This window comes from Osmerus eperlanus, chromosome 18 (genome assembly GCF_963692335.1).
Source record: "Osmerus eperlanus chromosome 18, fOsmEpe2.1, whole genome shotgun sequence".
In the NCBI taxonomy this organism is placed as follows: domain Eukaryota; kingdom Metazoa; phylum Chordata; class Actinopteri; order Osmeriformes; family Osmeridae; genus Osmerus; species Osmerus eperlanus.
This window is the reverse complement of record NC_085035.1, coordinates 10296158-10315079: the sequence shown is the minus strand read 5'-3', so window position 1 is coordinate 10315079 and position 18922 is coordinate 10296158.

Sequence of the window (18922 nt, the reverse complement as noted above, 5' to 3'; positions counted from 1 at the left end):
GCTTTATAGAGCAATACAAGGTAAGCAGAATACTTAACGTTTTTGTTGTTGTTGCAAAACTCTTCTCAATAGTAATTTTTAGAGCAGAGCTCTAGCAGAGCCAGCTTTTGTAAATAGCACTATAGTGCTATTTACAAAAGCTACTTGTGCTATTTACAAAAGCTGCTTTATAAGCACAACAGGCTGATAAAACACAACATTCTAAACACACATTAAAGGATCTAAGCTTTCTCAAAAAGTGCAGTCTGCTTAGTCCCTTTTTGTAGACAGCCTAAGTGTTACAGTTAACAACTGCTTGAGATGGCTTTGTATTAATCCAGTATTATTCTAAATAATTTCTCTTTTTCTGCTTTTGTAGAAGGGCTCATGAAATTCGATTCTGCGGCCACTGAGGAATACGAAAGTGAACGTATCCGAGCACCTAAAGCACGCGCCGCAAAGACGTGGAGGTGGAGGATTTACCACGCCTAGATGAGCCCTACAGGACTCAAGAGTTCAATTCTCTCTGTACATTGTATTTTTGAATAAAAATCGATATGGTGGGATTGAAGACGTCCACAAACGACCACATTTGGACTATAAATAGCCTTTATACTGAGGTCCCAATGACGTCAACATTAGACGTGCGGTAGACGTCCAAAAAATCACGTCGCCTGGCGTTACAAAACAACCCCTTCAGTGGACCAAAATTAGACGTCCAAAAATTACATAGAAAAGACGTCACTCCGACGTCACATTGCGCAGTGGGAAAGGTTCGGGACGTTCGTCACATTTAGATAATTTTTAGGGAACGTTATGCAAAGTCACAATAACGTCCCCTCCTACGTGGGATGCACCAGCTGGGCGTAAAAAAGTTGGTCTTAACTCCTACGTCGGTCTAAGTTAGTTACGTCCGACTTTGTGATTTGAATTTACACCGAGTGCACCAAGCTTGACAGGCCACGGTCGTAGCTACGCCTGGTTTTAAGATGCGCGTCCTTGTGAAAATGCGAAAGCGTCGATCGTTGCCAAGCAACACATTTAAGAGCCTATCCAAAGCGCACTTAGCTAGCCTATCTCCCTTCAAAACAAGCCATGGATTTAAAAAAGAAAGAAAAGGAAAATAAATTTTACTGAGAGAAATTAGAAAACTTCTATAGTTGTTTACTCAGAATAGAAGCGTGCTCACGGGGAAATGTAATAATATCAACACAAACAAACAGAAAGCTTGGAAATCGATCACCAATAAAATTAACAGTGGATTTGTGCGATCACGGACAACTTTTTCTCGCCTTAATGTCCTTTCCATATGTTGCCTATAAACAAGACGCGCTGCATGTGCGATCAAACTGTTGTACATTATAACTAGAGAGGGTACAATTTCTGGGGAAATTGTAGGGTGTGCTTGCTTGCGTCGGTTGCACAGGGGTCCGTTTTTGAATGACATTTTTACAACTGACATTTCTGTATATTTTATATAAAAATGCATACAATTATTTATAAAGATTACATAGATTTAAAAGCATTTTTTTTTTGCTGCTCATTTACAACTGAAAATACTAGTGAAGTGTAGAATGAAATAGATGTCTTCTCATTTCCCCTGCAAGAGGCAGCCTCATCGTTGAATCAAAACGAATACATTTGGCAGAGCGGTGTAAAAATTGAACTAATCTCTATGACTTAAACGTCCTTTTAAGTTTTTCCCTTCTCGTGATATTTTAAGGAATTTAGTCTACTCATATTGCATTCATTCATGAATAAAGAACCCCCTTTGAAGATTATTCTACGACGTTACCGGCAGTAGAAGATGGAATCGCGATTCAAACAGTACCATCTGCTAACTGAAAATATGCCCCCAAAAACGTAAATAAGCTTGACATTTATTTAGTGGAAAATCGCTTTCATAAAAAGCTCAGTGGTAGCGATCATTGTCAGTAACAACGCCAAGTGCGATATACTGTAGCCCTGTGTGGAGAAGCTGCCCCGGTACTATGGTACAGTACTAGACTATTCCTGTGTTCGTTCGTCTTGGTAGCGATTGCGTTGGTTAAATTGGATTTAACGTTCCGTTGTACGGTTTAGGGTGAAATTAATTATTTTCTCACCGACCAGACCCCACCCGCCGGAGTCCCACACGTCACTGCAGAGGAGATAATAATTCAAAAAAATCCTCTGCTGAAGGAACGGATCCAGAAACAAAATATGAAATGGACCAAACGAACCTTCAAGATGACTCTGGCGTGGCCTCAGCACGGGACATTTGATTCATGTTTTTGTAATGACATTAAAGTGCTTATTGAGAACCACCCCCGAAAAGGACGGAAAAAAGAAGGACTCAAGAAACGACAGGAAGAACTAGACATCCTTTCCCTCTACGAGGGGGAAGGAAAAAGATATTGTGATGCAGTAAAAGCTAGCATACTAGCAGCCAAAACTGATCACGGGACAATAGAAACTAAGTACCCCCCACCGTATGGCCCAACGGCGAATAGCTCTGCCCCACCCAGAAAGACTTTGTATGCGGGTGAGGCAGAGACAAGAAGCAACCCACAGTTCCCCGTGGTAACCAGCAGGGACCTGGGAGCTAAGCTACACGGCACCCAGGCCCGAGGAGCCTACTACCACGTCAGGCATCTGCTAGACAACATGGGGAGAACTGGCAAACATGGATACCAAGATCCAAACGATGACATCAATGACAGCCTCCTAGGGCACCAGCAGGGAGAGCCAAAACCCCAGGATCCAGGCCAGACCAAACCAGTGGGCCAAGCTGGCCCCACTGGTGAACAAATAACGATAGACACTCGGGTCTGTTGTTCTCAAACTGCTAAGCAGATACTCCACGAACTCCGTGGCCAGATTCCTGTTGGGGAAGACGGGACAGATATGTACCTTCTGGGAAAGGGTGCATTTAAGACTGTTATCACCGAGGTACAGGAGGCCGCCCGAACGAAATGGGAAAAGGAGATCGCCTCCCAACTCACCCCCCTTCCCCAAAGCCCGGGTGCCACACACCCCCTTTCCCCTGATCCCCTAGACCGATCACTCACCCATGCCACCAGCCCCGTCGAGGCTCTCCCAGCTTCTGGAGAAGGGAGAGACGTGACAAGGCCGATCAGGCAAACCAAGCCCCCAGCATTCTACCAGGCTCCCATCTTGGTGCGGGGAGATCAATTGCATTATGTTCCATGGAAATCCATGGACGTCACTGGGCTGAATTCCAGCCTCCCCAGCCTGTATGAGGGGGCCAGCCGATGGATCCAGGCTTTAGAGGGAGAGACCCTGGGGCATCTCATCGCCATAGGCAACATCAAAATGTTGCTAGGGCGTGCCCTAGGGTCAGGAGGCCTGACGGACGTAATGCACTCCCAGCACTTGGCCGAAGTACTGAGTACTCACTCATCCGACGGCGACCTGTTCGACAACATCCGGACTCTGGTCTGGGAAAGCCTGAGAAAACTATTCCCAGACAAGGTCAGGCTAGACGTACTGGCTGGCGAGGCAATCGGGCCGGAAGAAAGCGCCCTGGCGTATGTTTTCAAAATTCTGGGCAAGTGGAGGACGGAGCTGGGGGAAAACCCAGAGGAGGAGGTGCTGCAACAGGCCATGTTCAGAAGAAGTGTCACCGAAAAACTACCCGCAGGAGCCAAAAGCCGCCTAGCAGAGACTGTAGGCCTCCTCGCCATGCCTTTCCCTCAGTTCTGTGAGCACGTCGCTCATGCAATTGAGAAGGAGAGAGAGATGGAAAAGAAGAAATTGGAAAAAGACCGAGAGGACGTGAGGAAACTGACCCAACTCCAACTAAAACCAGGATATCAAGCCAGTTTAACCCTCCCCCTCTCGAGTACCACTAGAAGGGAGGGCGAATCGATCAGGGGCGGAGAACTCAAACAAGGTTCATTCCCCCTGTTCCAGGCAGCCAACCAGGGCAGCCAGCCACCCCCGAGAAATGAGGGACAGGGAGGGCCTCGGCAGAAGCTCTGCTGGGGATGCGGCCAACCTGGGCATTTCAAATATCAATGCCGAAACACCTCCAGTTGGAAAAAACAGGGGGAGATGGCCGCTCACCCCAATCCAAACCCTAACGAATACTGAAGGGGCCTAGAGGATCCAAGGGGGAAACCCCAGCTACCCATGATATCGAGGGAAGCTGGGGGAGAGCCACTACTGCTGGTTCAAGTGGGAGGAAAAACAATTTCCATGATGGTAGACACTGGAGCTGCCTATTCATGCATCTCAACCAAAGATGCTTCCCACCTTCCCCGGTCTGGCGAACGAGTCAGGACCATTGGATTCTCAGGACACTCGCAGTTACTCCCTGTCACGACCCCCACCGAGGTGAAAATCAATGACCAAACACTGGTCCTCCCGTTGGTCATTTCTGATAGCACCCCGCACAACCTGCTGGGAAGGGATGCCCTCTGTCTGCTGAATTGCACAATCTCCTGCAACACCAAGCAGGGGGTAATGATTGACAAGAGAATGCCCCAAATGCTGTTGCAACATCAGCAAGCAGAGGCCACTGTTTTTTGGCTGGAAGACAGATGGGACTCACTGAAACCCATCATAGCCCCCTGGAACCAGGAAATGGAAGCCCTGTTGCCAAACGCCCAAACCCCGGTGCTAGATTATCACTGCACGCTCCAGTACTATCCCACCACGGATGGCCAACGGAACAGCAAGTGGTTGAAAGCACAACCGGACAAGGTGCCAATCACACTCAGTGGCATTGTAATTGGCCCCCAAGGTGCTGCCCTGATGGTAGACAGCTCCCCCTATCTGGAAGAGCAATTTTCGATCCCCAACTCTCACCCCCATGTCACTCTGATGGTGAACCCAGACTACGAGAAACCATTCCTCTTGTATGTATCGAACCGCCTGCACTACGCAACCGCCATGTTAACCCAGACCTCCAAAGGGGGGGGGGGGGGAGGCAACAGCCAGTAGCACACTACTCAATGGGGCTGTCGCCAGTAGAGGTCGCACTTCCTCCGTGCTACCAAGGGCTAGCAGCTGTGCACCACATGTATGAGAAAGCATCCACACTCACCATGGGCTATCCACTGACACTGATCATACATCACAAAATTGCAGGTCTTGTTGAACGGGGTAAATTTTTGCTGACAGAAACACAAGTTAAGGGATATGTAACCATGTTGCGTTATCCAGATGTCAGCATTAAAGCTTGCACCACTGTAAATCCGGCAAACAGCATTCCCCTCCCGGTCGAGGGGACACCTCACGATTGTGAGGCCCAAACAAATCAGTATGTAACGTTAAGGGCTGATTTAACATCAGAACCTTTGGAAAAGCCTGAGTTAACCCTGTTTGTGGACGGATCTTGTTACAGAGACCCCGAGGGGTTAAAAGCCGGATATGCAGTGGTGAGGCTGGCAGATGATGGGGCGATCACCACACTAAAGGCAGAGGTATGTCTTCCACCGTGCTCGGCCCAGAAAGCTGAGCTACGGGCCCTAACTGAAGCATGCAGACTGGCCAAAGATAAAACGGTAAACATTTACACCGATTCAGCCTATGCTCAGGGAGTTTGTCACGTGTTTGGGTCCCTATGGAAAGCCAGGGGATTCAGGTGGATCTGATGGATCCCCCATCCTGAACCACGATCATGTACTAACCTTGATTACTGCCATGATGTTGCCAAAATAAATAGCTATTATCAAATGTAAAGCCCACCATAAAGATTCGTCACTAACAACTAAAGGAAACAACATGGCAGATAAAGTGGCAAAGAGGTAGCAAACCAGGGGCCCCAAAACAAGATTATGACAACGGTCGAAATCATCCCAGAGCTAGTTAAAAACACCATGGTACAAGTGCAAGAGACTGCCTCAGAGGCAGAAAAACAGTTATGGAGGGACAGGGGAGCAGTCATCGGGTCAGATGGGGTGTGGAGGAGTCACGAGGGGTTGATTGTTGCTACTGTTGATTTTCTATCTTCTATCATTACAGATGCGCATGACGTAGACCACTGTGCGCGGGACGAGACCAGAATCAGCAGAATCGAAAAAATGGGACTTTGGTCCCCAAAGCTAAAAGCGCAAGTAACCTCGGTTTTAAATCAATGTACTACTTGCATCAAAAACAATGCCCGAAGGGGCATTGGAACACCAATGGGACACACGCCAATGCCAACAGGGCCGTTTGAACACATTACCATGGATTTTGTTGATATGATTACACCTGTTAACGGAAAACGATACATGCTTGTTGTTGAAGACAGATTTAGCCGCTGGGTGGAAGCTGCACCGACCAACCACCAGAGTGAAAATGCAGTAATCCAGTTTCTGACAAAATAGATAATTCCGCGGTTCGGAATTCCCACGATAATCAGCTCAGATAATGGGAAAGCCTTTGTGGACAAAACAGTGAAGGGGGTTTACCGGAAGCTAGGGGTCCGGCAGAGATTGGGCTGCGTGTATCACCCACAGTCACAAGGTATGGTGGAAAGGGTTAATGGGACAATAAAAACAAAGCTCAATAAGATATGTGAGGATACCAAACTGAACTGGGTTGAAGCTCTTCCTTTGGCTTTAATGAAGTATCGAAACCAGAAACACCGGGCTCACTCCGCACCAGATAGTGACAGGCCGCGAGATGCCTGCACCCCCGTTCAGGCATCTGAGTAGGAAGACATTTAACATTAGAACAGTGGGTCCTGATGTGTATGCCTTTGTGAAACAGGTGTCCAAGATCCACCAGGGCATACTTCAGCAGGAAAGGGGGAAGGAGCAGGTGAAGGAGAAGGAGAGAGAGGAGAGACCCCCTAAACCAGTCACTATCCAGCCTGGGGACCGGGTCTTTGTCCAGGTCTATCGGAGGAAGTAGAGCACTCCGCGTAGAGACGGCCCATACACAGTGACACGAGCTACTCCTACTGCAGTACAGGTTGAGGGATCAAAGACGTGGTATCATCTGAACCATTTCTTTAAAGATCCTAGCCCCCACCAGATGATCCGAACCGAGCCTGAACCTGCAAAATCTAAAAAATTTGAAGCAAGTTCAGGAAAGAATGAAAATGCTAACATTGTTGATTTTGCTCCTGGTCAAACAGGAGGCAAGGGGGGTGATGGAGGAGGCGCATACAAAGGGCCAGCAACCAGATCCAGGGGACGTGCCAGGGTCAGGGTCCAAAGGGAGGCCGGAAACCGAGGTTCCCGAACCAAAGCCAAACCCGCCAAACAACCTGACGGCGCCATTACCCGAGCAGCCTCCAAACTTCAGGAGGCCGAGCGAGGACAAGGCGCCCCTGGCAGATCCCACACTGACACCGCAAAACCTTTCACTGAGCAAGTTGCTCAGTGAAGGGGGGGGTAAGGTAGGGCTGAACTCTAGAGATGTTTTAGGGGAAGGCATGTACAGCAATGACTTTAACGTAGAATGTATAGCCCAAGTACTGGCTCAGGCAATGCCAGCAGTTAGAACTATGAAAAGATTCGAGGTTGAAATAAAAGTTGCTCCAGCCCACCTATACCTGAGGATAAGAGAGATATGGGTCATCATAACAAAAAAGAAATGTGAATTTGTGCACACAGGAACACGAGTATGGGCAATTGCTAGGTGCGTAGGGGGCGCATGCTCGGTGGCAGGTTCCGCATGGCAAGAGGGTACGGGTGAGACAAAACTTACACCCCCTGATAACATGTTTGAGATAATAGGGGAGGATCTACGACCCCTGGGTCAACTAACAATGGAAAGTGATTATCCCCATAAAAGGTACAGACCAACTCGGCCAGATCAAACAACCACACATTTTTTGATCTTGTGTGCAGTGAACGCACTGGCTACGGCGTTTCCTAGGCAGCCAGAAATGCAGCTATGTTCCCTGACTATTACGTGGCTATCAGAGACACACCAATTAGAGATCATGGCGGGGAACAGAGAATGGAGACTTTTGGTACAAAGTATAACTGATGAAAAATGTGTTTTAAGGGGCCCCAATAAGAAGGTGGAGAGACGAGTGAATTGTTGGGAAAAAACTTGCCACGCCCAGTTAACCCAACCAGGAGGCCAGCTGATTGAGGGAAGGCCAAAGACGGAGCTACAGGATTCCTTTACCTTAGTGAAGGGAGCTGGCACCGTCTCGACGTGTCGGTTCACGACAGGTCTTGAACCAGAGTCAACGGTAGAGGGTAAAGAAAGGATTGAACCTCAGAGATATCCCCTCAGACAGTATAAAGCCCCGATAGACGGTGAGGTGCCGACAAACTGGGCACAGAGGGACATGGGGGATTGTGCTCTAGAGATATGGATGAAAGCTGCCCCCCGGTTTTTGCCAGTTATTAAACACTGGAGGTTGGTAATTACAGCTAAAGTAGAGGAGGACGACACCTGGTGGGATATCCGATTAATAGATTATCCAGCCTTTCGGCTGACAGGAATGGCCGACATAGGTACTTGTCACCTCAGAAGCTATAACTTTCAACTTCCTTTGTCCATAGCATGCGAGCAAAACAGGTGTGCCCTGGTGCGCCATGGAGGGGCTTGGCTGAACCGGAGCGATCTACCGTACGGGCGGATCCACCTCCATAACTGTAGGATCTACAAAACAACGGGGCTAAAAGAACGACCTGCTAACATTTACCAGGTAGATGAGTTGTTTGGAGTGATCCCCACCCAGGTGCCCCTTAGCCGAGAGAAACCAGTTATCTTTTTTCATTTAGAGAACTGTATTGCCTCAGTCATCTTACTGCTAATACCTTACCAGATCCAAAACAGGGTTTGCGAGATCAGGGGAACCTTTTCCCAAACCGAGGGAACCTCTTTTATGTCAATACAGACTATCTCAGGATTATGGAAATGGTCAGCCGAAGTCCAAACCCCTTACTGTGTAACGATAGAGAGAGGGGGGGGGGGGGGGCGGTTTCCGTTTCAGTGAAACTTGGGTGTTTTGAGGAAGAGTGTATGATTGCTCGCGCCCACAAACCGTGGATCTCTGTGGCGCATGCTAAAGCATACTGGCCACTCTCTCTCATTGAGGGAGTGGGCAAGGTTGATACAAACGACAGATGCCACCTCAAATTGCCACCCAATCGGGAGGCCTCTAAACGACGCAAAAGGCAAGTAGAGAACTTCAGACAACCGTTAGGCACAGATTTGGGAAAGTTAATCATGACCACTAAAATCCCTTTTGTCATCCCAGGAGAAGTACGTTTTACCCGGCCCTTGACGGTGACGGCAGGCAGAGACAGCATTTGTGGGCTATCACAGGAGGGGGCCAAGGGTACGTTACGTGCTTGGGGGGAGTCGGAGTGCACGGTGAAACTGATTAGAGCAGAAAATGCCTGGGAGATTGCCATAACCTTTGCACCTCAGTGGACACAGGACCAGGGGGTGGAATATGATATATTAGTACAGCCCCCAGACAACCGGCAGATTAGACAGCCGGACCCTGTTCCGGCTCAAGGTCCGTTGGATTGGGGAGAGGGGGGGGGGCCCGGCCGAAAGAACGCATGCCAGGGGGATGCTAAAAAAGGCATTACACAATCAATGGTATCTGTGGACTGAGTTCACAGCACAGGCTAACGGTTTGTCGGACTGTTATATATGCTCTAAGGCCAGGACCGAGGAGTTGTATGTCACTTCTACACACCTAGGTTGTGAAGAGTGCGAGGAGAAAACCAACCGGTGGCTGACCGTACCTGAGAACATGATAAAACAGAATGTCCCCACGTGCGAAGCAGCATGCCTCGCATATCTAGGATCTCGTGAGTATACTCTAAGTGTCCAAGAGGACCCGGAAGAGCCGGTCCGAAGGGACATTAAGCTTAACTGCCAATACCTAGAAGGAATGCTGCCACGTTTGGAGGAGGAGGAGGTGGCCATTCCGAAAGGGGTAACTCTAACGCTAGAGAAATCTTTCGAGTGTTATCAAAAAACGGGCAATATAGATGTAGGGACCGTACCAGCCCAGGACTGTAGTTACATCTGGGAAGTAAGTGGGCAATGCACCAAACTAATCGATGGGCAAGCAAGACAGATTAAGGGAGCCCAGCCAAGACGTCCCATTCCCCCGGCCTGCCCTTGGCCGGGTTTCCCAGATTCGTTAAGAAGCTCTTAAGGCCAATAGCTTCTTAGGAGCGTTCCAGAGCGTTCTTAGAACTCTCCTAAGAAGCTCTTAGCGTTAAGAGCTTCTTAACAAAAACACTGAGTGGATCAATTATATTTATTATAATCAGCAAAGGTTTATCAATTACACTGAGACTGCACTCGCAGCTCTGGGAGAACAACTGTCTTCCACCTCAGCCATCACCTGGCAGAACCGACAGGTGCTGGATTGGCTCCTGGCTGAGGATGGAGGGGTTTGTGCTAAAATTGGTGATGTATGTTGTACGTTCATCCCAAATAACACTGCCCCAGCAGGAAGGTTTTCCCAGGCCATGACTGACCTAAAGTCCCTGAGGGAAGAGGTGCAAACACATGCGGGACAGGGGACCGATTGGTTTGGATCTTTGAAATTACAATTGGGAAACTGGGGTTTTGCAAAAATGGGGATAACTATCCTCCTGACTATCATAATCCTAGCGAGTGTCATATGCTGCTGTGTGCCAATTCTCCGGTCTCTAGTTGTTTCCAGCCTTGCCTCCCCGATGGCGGTTGTACGCGCAAAGAGAAACATGCCAACCTCTCTTTTGCCTGCAGAAGGACTCCCCGGTCCGGACTTGTACCCAATAGCTGAATGGGTCAAGGGGGAGGACCACAACGAATGAGCTTGACTCCAGGCCATGCTATACCCGGTCTTGGAGGAAAGTCACTACGATAAGAACAACTTGTTAATTTGTTGGCTAAGAAAAAAATAAAAAAAAGTTTTTGATTTATTTGGTTTACATTTTTCAGTGTTTTTTTTGGGGACAAACAGATTGTTGTAAAGTTTGGAAGGATTGCCCTTTCAAAGCATTGCTTGTGTGTATTAATTATATGTTTTGATTCATGGTTTCTCCTCCAAAAAGGGCCTGGGGCCTGGGGGAGTTTTAATCCAGAATCTTGAACTACGACTATTGGAAGGTTGTGAACAATGGACGGAATCCTCTGTGCTCATACACAAGGTTATTTGGACCTTGTGAGGGTAGTGGAGGGTCGGTCACTTTTTGGAACTGGTTTTAGCAAAGAAGTTTAAGATACTGGATTTTATGTACAAGCCTCATAAAGGCATTAAGGAATATTAGACTGTGTATTGGTCTGTGGGAGAAATAAGGATTAAAGAAGCAGTTATACGGGTATCATTTTATTATAGCTTGAAACCACATAACCTTAACCACAAGGGTAAGTAGCACTGAACCGAGGTACCAGCAAATGGATATCTTGTCACATTACACAAATTTGGACCACTAGGCTCAGTTGAATACACTAGCATACTATAAGTTGTAGCTAACCAAGTTAGCATTGAATTACATAACGAATGATGTGTCTTACTATAAGTTGAGACTGTTGAAATTCCTGTTTATTATTTTTCAGTTTGTTTCTTTTAATGTTTAAACGTTTTGGGTGGTGCCCGGGGAATTTCTCTCGACTATACATCCAGTTCTCTTGTTTAGAGTGAGAGGGAGAAGACCCTCTCAAAGGGGGGTTATGTCGTAGGCCGAAAACTGGATATAAGACACCTCAGGTTAAAGCTGAGCGGAAAACACCACGATTGTGGGTTGTCTTGACATTTTTGGCCTCTCAGTAGGAAACTGAGAGAACATCACATATTTACCAAACACTCAGAAGAGATAACGAGAGCTCAGACCTTGTACGAAGAACAGAGGGCAGGGCAAACTGACATTTTAGGGGTTTAGAAGATAATCACACCATGGCAGGCTAAACTGCCATGTAGATCAGGGGCGTTCTGTGCACTATAAAAACTGTCTGTATTCAATTATTAAGGAGGCTCTCTATCTTGTGCTCGGAGAGACCTAACGTATGTTGCCTTTCTGACTTGATCAATAAACTTGCCATTGCATCTGAAAACTTGGACAGACTCCCTGCGTTCGTCCTTTCGCACCTGTTCGGCTAAAAAGCTAGCCACCACAGTCGGTACCATTGGCTGGGTGTGGCAAGCTGCCAAAATGTGGCTTAGGTTGAAGGATCAGCCGAGGAAAGGACCAAAGTGGGAGGCAAAGGCACTGAAGGACAAGGTCAAGCAAGCTGTGCTGATGGTGGGAGAACGTCAAGACGCACTGAGGGATCTCTTTCTTGGAGCTCAAGAGGGTGTAACTTTCCCAGACACTACTCTAAGCAGACTAACTGGTTACAAAGATGTGAATACTGGACTCTTTGTTTGTGGAGGTAGGATGCAAACGTTCAATGAACACAAGACTGCAGTGCCACTTCTACCATATGAGGTATGGGTTTCTACGTTGCTGGCACGAGAAGCCCATAAAGAGAACCATGACGGAATAGCAGGAACCATTCTCAAGATGAGGAGGAAGGCCTGCGTCTATCAGCAGTGATTGTTAGTGCATGTCGGAGAATTGCACGGACACGCGCTTCACACCGCAGTTGAGATTGCGTGTGTGCGTCCTTGAGAACTGTAAGTCGTATAACTTATGTTGTCAGTTCATTTAAGCCTGTTATTGTATACGTCTATAGTTCTTGCAAATTTAAATCACGTTAACTGGTGATTTTCGTTGTTTGTATTCTTCCCCTGCTAGCTAAATTGCACATGTCTGTTGATTCGATAGCGATTGCTTCCCTTGCTAAGGTTTGTATTTTAGGTGCATTATTATGCTGAAGTAGTTTTAATTAATAAAAAGTGGGTTTATTGTTAATATTTGCTACAGAAAGCTTAGCCTATCAAGATCAAATGAAGCAGTGCACATGCTTCAGAGTGGCCTACCTTAATCGATAGGCTAGGCTACTGACCATTTACAATAAGTTGTTACGTCAATTATTAATTCGCAGCATTTATGCCATTTATAACATACTTTATGCGTGTAAGGTGTCTTACTAAGTAGCCTAACTTGGGGGGGGGGGGGGGGGAGGAGAGATGCAAAACACCTGGGAATAAATACATTGATTAGAAGAAAAAAGAATATATATACTTTTATTTTTTATTTTTGGAGCACCGAAGACCCAGTTTGACCAGGAAAAACCCTGGTTACCCACGTAAGTCGATCCTGTTTGCTTCGACAACAGAAGTGGAAACAACTAACGTAATCATTTCAAACGATATCTAGTCAATCTGTTGAAAACAGTGTTGTGTAGACACAATAGATTTATTTGTACATTTTTATTTCAAGTCTCCACCTTCTTGTTTCAGTGAGTGATGTTGGCCGTGTTGCATCTTTGCGCCGCAGTTTCACTCGTTGTAAACCAACCAATCAGCGTGCACCTCATCTATATATTCATGAGCATACCATAAAAAGAGAAAACCTAGCGTTTTTTCCCGGGACAAATTCAATGGAAGCATCAGGGGGCATAGAACAGCACCCGGGCCTGTACTCAGCCATTGCTGAAATGTCAGTGGGCTAGGGAATTACAGTTTATAAATTGTTCACTTGTATAAGCACTTATACCATAAACAAAATAGTTTACTATATCCAAGTATGAGGATTGAGGTAGCAATGCGGGGTCAGCACTCCAATTTACTGCAGTCAGCTCGTATGGATCTATGTCTTGAATGGATGACAATTTCTCAAAATAACGGTCCCTGGCATTTTTGGTGAGTTTATCGCAGTACGGCCTTTTTTCAGTTTTCTTGTGCTTCTCCAATTTAGCGAATTATTTGCTTGTTATCTCTTGTAAATTATCTTCAGTGCTAACAGTCAGTACGTTAGCAACACCTGAAAAATGGCATCGCAGTGACGTCACACACAACAAACCCACGTGACTGACAAAGACCGATTGGTGATTTAGAAGACCATACCACAGCCTGTTTAAGGAGAGCCTGTCATACTCCCTATTAAGCCCCATTGTACCGAATTTTGTTGCAGTTACACCAGAGTTCCACTGGGGGTGATCGCAGTCGAGTGCAAAATTAATGGGAGTCTATGGAGGTAAATGGCTACATTTTTCTCTTTCGCCTGTTTGTCGTTGAGAAATCTCAGATTTGATTGTACATTGATTTTTGTACATGTTCAACATGGATTATGGGTCAAAAGTTAAATTGAACGAGTATTTATGTCCTTTTGATTTCTTACAGGGTGAGTCGTTGTTGCCCATAACACGCTAGCATTCTTCTAATGAATGCTGATTGGTTAGTGAAGGATTGACCAGAGATCCCGCTTGATGGGATCCAAAGCGGAACCAGAATGTCAGAGCATTAGCAACATTAGCAACAACATTAGCAAGCCAAAACTCTTTCTAGCATGTGTATTGACAGGGAAAGCCTAACCTGTCAGCTGTGTTGTCGATGCCTCGAGAGAAAAAAGGTGACCAGAGCTTGCCGTAAAGCAGTATCTCTGGACGTACGATGTGTATGACGTCATTGACATTTTAAAAGGCTTTTTAAGACAAAAAAGCGACTTAAAAAAAATCTAACACCCAGCAGTGTGTATTTTTTTTGCCTCCCCTTTCGAATTCAATATTCAAATTACTAGACAAAAAACTATGGATGGAAGGAGGATAAACCGATTTTTGTGACGTAAGATATCTACAGTAACCTTTGGGTTTGAGTTCTTAGGAAAATGCCCAAAGGGAAAGGCATGGAAATGTTTCACTCAGCTATAAGGTACGGCCATGGTTAACATTGACAGAATGGAGAAAGCCAAGTTAGGTGGTAGTTAGTAGAAGGTAATTTGCTTTCACATCACAGGGCAATCTGCATATGAACCTTACTAAGTTAAATCAACACGTTACTTCCGTAAAGAACTTCACGCTTTCAGTTGATTTTGCACCCAAATCCATCCCGATTTTTTAATTATTTTAGATGACTCATCTTTTTCATGAAGCTATGCTTAAAATGCAAGTATGAACCAACTACTGTTTAATTCAACAAATTTTTTACAATTATTTTTCCTGACGCATCAGTGAAGAGAGAAAGTTAGTTCATTGAACTGCACAGGAAGTAATGCATTTTCTGCTTAACCCGTTAAGGAGTAGCGTCACACATGTGATCGTTCGAAAGCGGGCCCCACAGAGTACCGTCACACGTGTGATTCTGAACATTCCAACCGACTATTTTCCGATAGACAAAAACGATATGACAAACGCTATAGTATGTCTTCAAAATTTACAATTAGGAGGCTAACAAGTAACACTAGCAGGTAGTAGCATTGCTACGAGTATTATGCTAGGTTGCTAGGTAACGGAAGCTAACTAAAACTAGCTAGCTTCCGTTTTGGAAAAATAACTCACTGGTGGAAGCGTCAGTAATATTTAGAACTCACTCCTTAAAGGCTACCTGAAGCCTTACTACTTCATGCAAATGTCACATTGTATCTATTGTGGACATATAACATAATCCTGAATGGCAGCCCACTTACTGTACCATAGACTAAAGTTGCAAGTAGGATATTAACTTAAATTTCACAAGTTCAAAAACCACACTAACAAATTGAATTTTTTATTTTACTCAAAGAAAGGACAAGCATGAAAGAATGTATGTATTTATTAATGCATTGAAGTGAGTTAGTGATTGATCCAAGTCTTTGGAAGTGGCAGATACTAGTGTCTCGACCCCTTCTCGGAAGTTTAGGATCCCCTTCTCTTGGAGAGCAAGTTCTGTAGTGTGAAGCCCAGGCAAGGCTAATGAGGTAACCATTTGAGATGAAGGAAACTGATTGGGGAAGGCAAGGGAGTGGAGCCGGCGCGGTCTACCCCTGTCAGCCTGGCTTGTAGAGGGCGGATCCTGTCATTGAGTAATTCTGCAATGGCTAATGACAAAAGTCTGTAAGATGGTTTGTAGAGTTCTCTTAATGAAAAACTGGGGGAAACCAATATTGTATGTTTAACAGAAGGTTTACAGTTATGGATCTGATTGCAGCCATGACTTATAATAGGCCTATGTGTTCATTGTAGCGGGAATCCTGATATCAAACTACAACCCCAATTTTTACAAGCAATGTCTTAATGGCTTCATGACTGTGATAGATCGACCCAGATAACTACTTACCCCTATGAGAAGATGAAAGAAATGGACCACAACACAATTCCAAAATAATGGATACATAGTTTAAGTCAATATAGTGCATTGAAGCTTGAGTTCTGCATTGGCAGTTGGCAGTCAGTTGTTTGAATTAACAGCAATGTAGGTGGGGAACAATTGAAGGATTTGATGATGACATCATCAGACAGGAACTCACGAGGTATGGGAGGATGGGTAGTAGACTATTCTCTTCTGAGAATCTTTGACTGGTCTGCCTACATTCCAGTATGTACATTCCCTAAGAAGGCAGTTTCAGACTTCAAATATCTCAAGCCCAATCAGGGGCGGTTTTAGGCACGGGCGGACCGGGCAGCCGCCCGGGGCGGCATTTTTTCATGTCACGTGGGGGGCGCACGAGCATAAAATAAATAAATAAAAATCTCTGCGCCGCGAAGCGGTTTTCTCTTTTCTATCATTTCACTGTGTGGGGAATTGGCAAATTGGCACCCCTTCAGGCATCTGCAGGCACCCCTGCTTGCTGAGACGGTGCCGTGCACAGAAGCTGTGTGAAAAAAGGGGAGAGGGACAGACAGCTCATCTGACTGGGTCTCCCAAATGGAACGGACAATTCATAATATTATAAATATAGGCCTAAAGTTCCTGCACATTTTTGTTTTTTTTTATTGTGTGAAATGGCGAATTAAAAAAAATGGGTATAGGCTAATTCTTACGTTTGTTAGCCTTTTTGCTATGATGCTTGCTATGCAACAACAATATTTCGGTTTTAACTCAACAAACACGAGATAACATTTCACCATAATAGTGTGCTTTGCAACAAAACTGTTACAAGTTAAGTTATTATTTATTTTCATTATTTAGGTTAGGCCCTGTAATTAGCCAACGGAATTTTCAAATCCGTAGGTAGTTTCAAAGACGAACATTTGCTATTTGCTACAACTATATTTCGTGACAAAGTATAGTTTAACGTCATAACTAAAAGTGTTCCTCCCTAAAAGTTATATTAATATAGCATGTAATAACAGACATTTAGCGTGTAAGGGCATGTTTATGTAACCCTCCTATTATGTTTGGCTGTTTTAGCTGTATAGAACATAATCGGTCTTACCACAACAGCCTTTTGATTTCAATGGGGGGGGGGGGGGGGGGGGGCGCGAAGGGCGTCTCGCCCTGGGTGTAATTCAATGTAGAACCGCCACTGAGCCCAATCCTTTGCTCAGCAAAATATGCTCATCGCTTACTGTGAGACTTGATATGTTGCATAGCAACATAAACAACTAAGTTAACGTTACTACTTTACAATCCCTGTTATCTCATTGGTTTCGCTTTGAAAAGTCAGCGGCAACCAAGGTAATAGTTCAAATGAATGAACATTGAGTGCAGCGCTTGTTGGCAACATTTGAGTGGTGCTCCATGCCATGGGTAGCAGTTCCACAAACTATGCGGAGAGCAGAAAATGGCCACCGCTCTCTAACGCCTGGGACGCACTGGCTGTGAAATGTTTCATCAAATGTTTAAACTGATGAAATGTAAAATTTTACGGAAAATATATGATGGCAGCAACACATCTCAAAAAGGTTAGGACAAGGCCATGTTCACCAGTGTGTATCTTCCCTCTTCTTTTAATAACAGTCTGTATCTGTCTGGGAACTGAGGAGACCAGTTGCTGGAGTTGTGGGAGAGGAATGTTGTCCCTTTTCTGTCTGATACAGGATTCTTGCTGCTCAACGATCCTGGTCTTCGTTGTTATATTTTTTGTTTCATCAGACACCAAATTGTTTTACTGGTGAAAGGTCTGGACTGCAGGCAGGCCAGTTTAGCACCCGGACTCTTCTACTACGAAGACAACAACTTCTACTACTGCATCTGTTGTAACAGATGCAGGATGTGGTTTAACATTGTCTTCCTGAAAAAGATGTTGCCTGGATGCAAGCAAATGTTGCGCTAAATCCTGTATATACCTTTCAGCATTGATGGTGCCTTTCCAGATGTGCAAGCTGACCATTCTATAGGCCCTAAGGCTTTTGAACTGAGCGCAGATAACATGGTTCCTCTCCTCTTTAGTCCAGAGGATGCAACATCCATGGTTTCCAAAAACATTGTGTGACCACAGAACCAGGGATGTAGTGGGGGCCAAACGCACGTAAACGCCATTTACGCACCTCCCGAAATTCGGAAATAGCGTTTATCCACCTCTAAATTGCAGAAATTGTGTTTATCCTCCTCTAAATAGCGTTTATGCGGGTTTACGCACATCTAAGTTCCCTGCGACTCGTATTCTGCCGTTGGAATAATCCGAAATAAATTTGGTGTAATTTTAAAACACCAAAGACTAAATGTCATATTGTTTAACATATAAACGCTGTAGTCTGAATCATTTCATCTGCGCTGTAGGGTCTGTGACCCTCCAATCAATGCGTTGCGGCTGCGGCGGTGACACCAATCAGGATCCACGAAGTAGGCTATGTAGGCCTACACACACGTTGTGGATTAGTTTACCTGTTTGGAATGGATTAATTAGCCATGGATATCAGGCGATTTTTGAAGAGACCATCGAGTGCTCCCACTCCCACAGATGCCCGCAAAAGGCCTCAAGTACAACGTTTGTAAACGTTGTTTTGGTTTGCACAACATTGCATTAAGACAGGGACAAACGGTCCTACTAGCCTTCTATTATTAAAGTTCTTTTAATTACGATGATGCATATACAAGCCAACCTTACCAGTCCCATCCAAATAGGCCTAATGAAACGTAAAAATTTACGACCCTGTAAATAAATAAATAATAAAATTCATAGTTTACCCACCTCTATTTTTACCACTACACCACTGCACAGAACAGTACTTTGCATGTGATCTTATAATATTACTATTACAAATATAAATGGAAAAACATGACTAC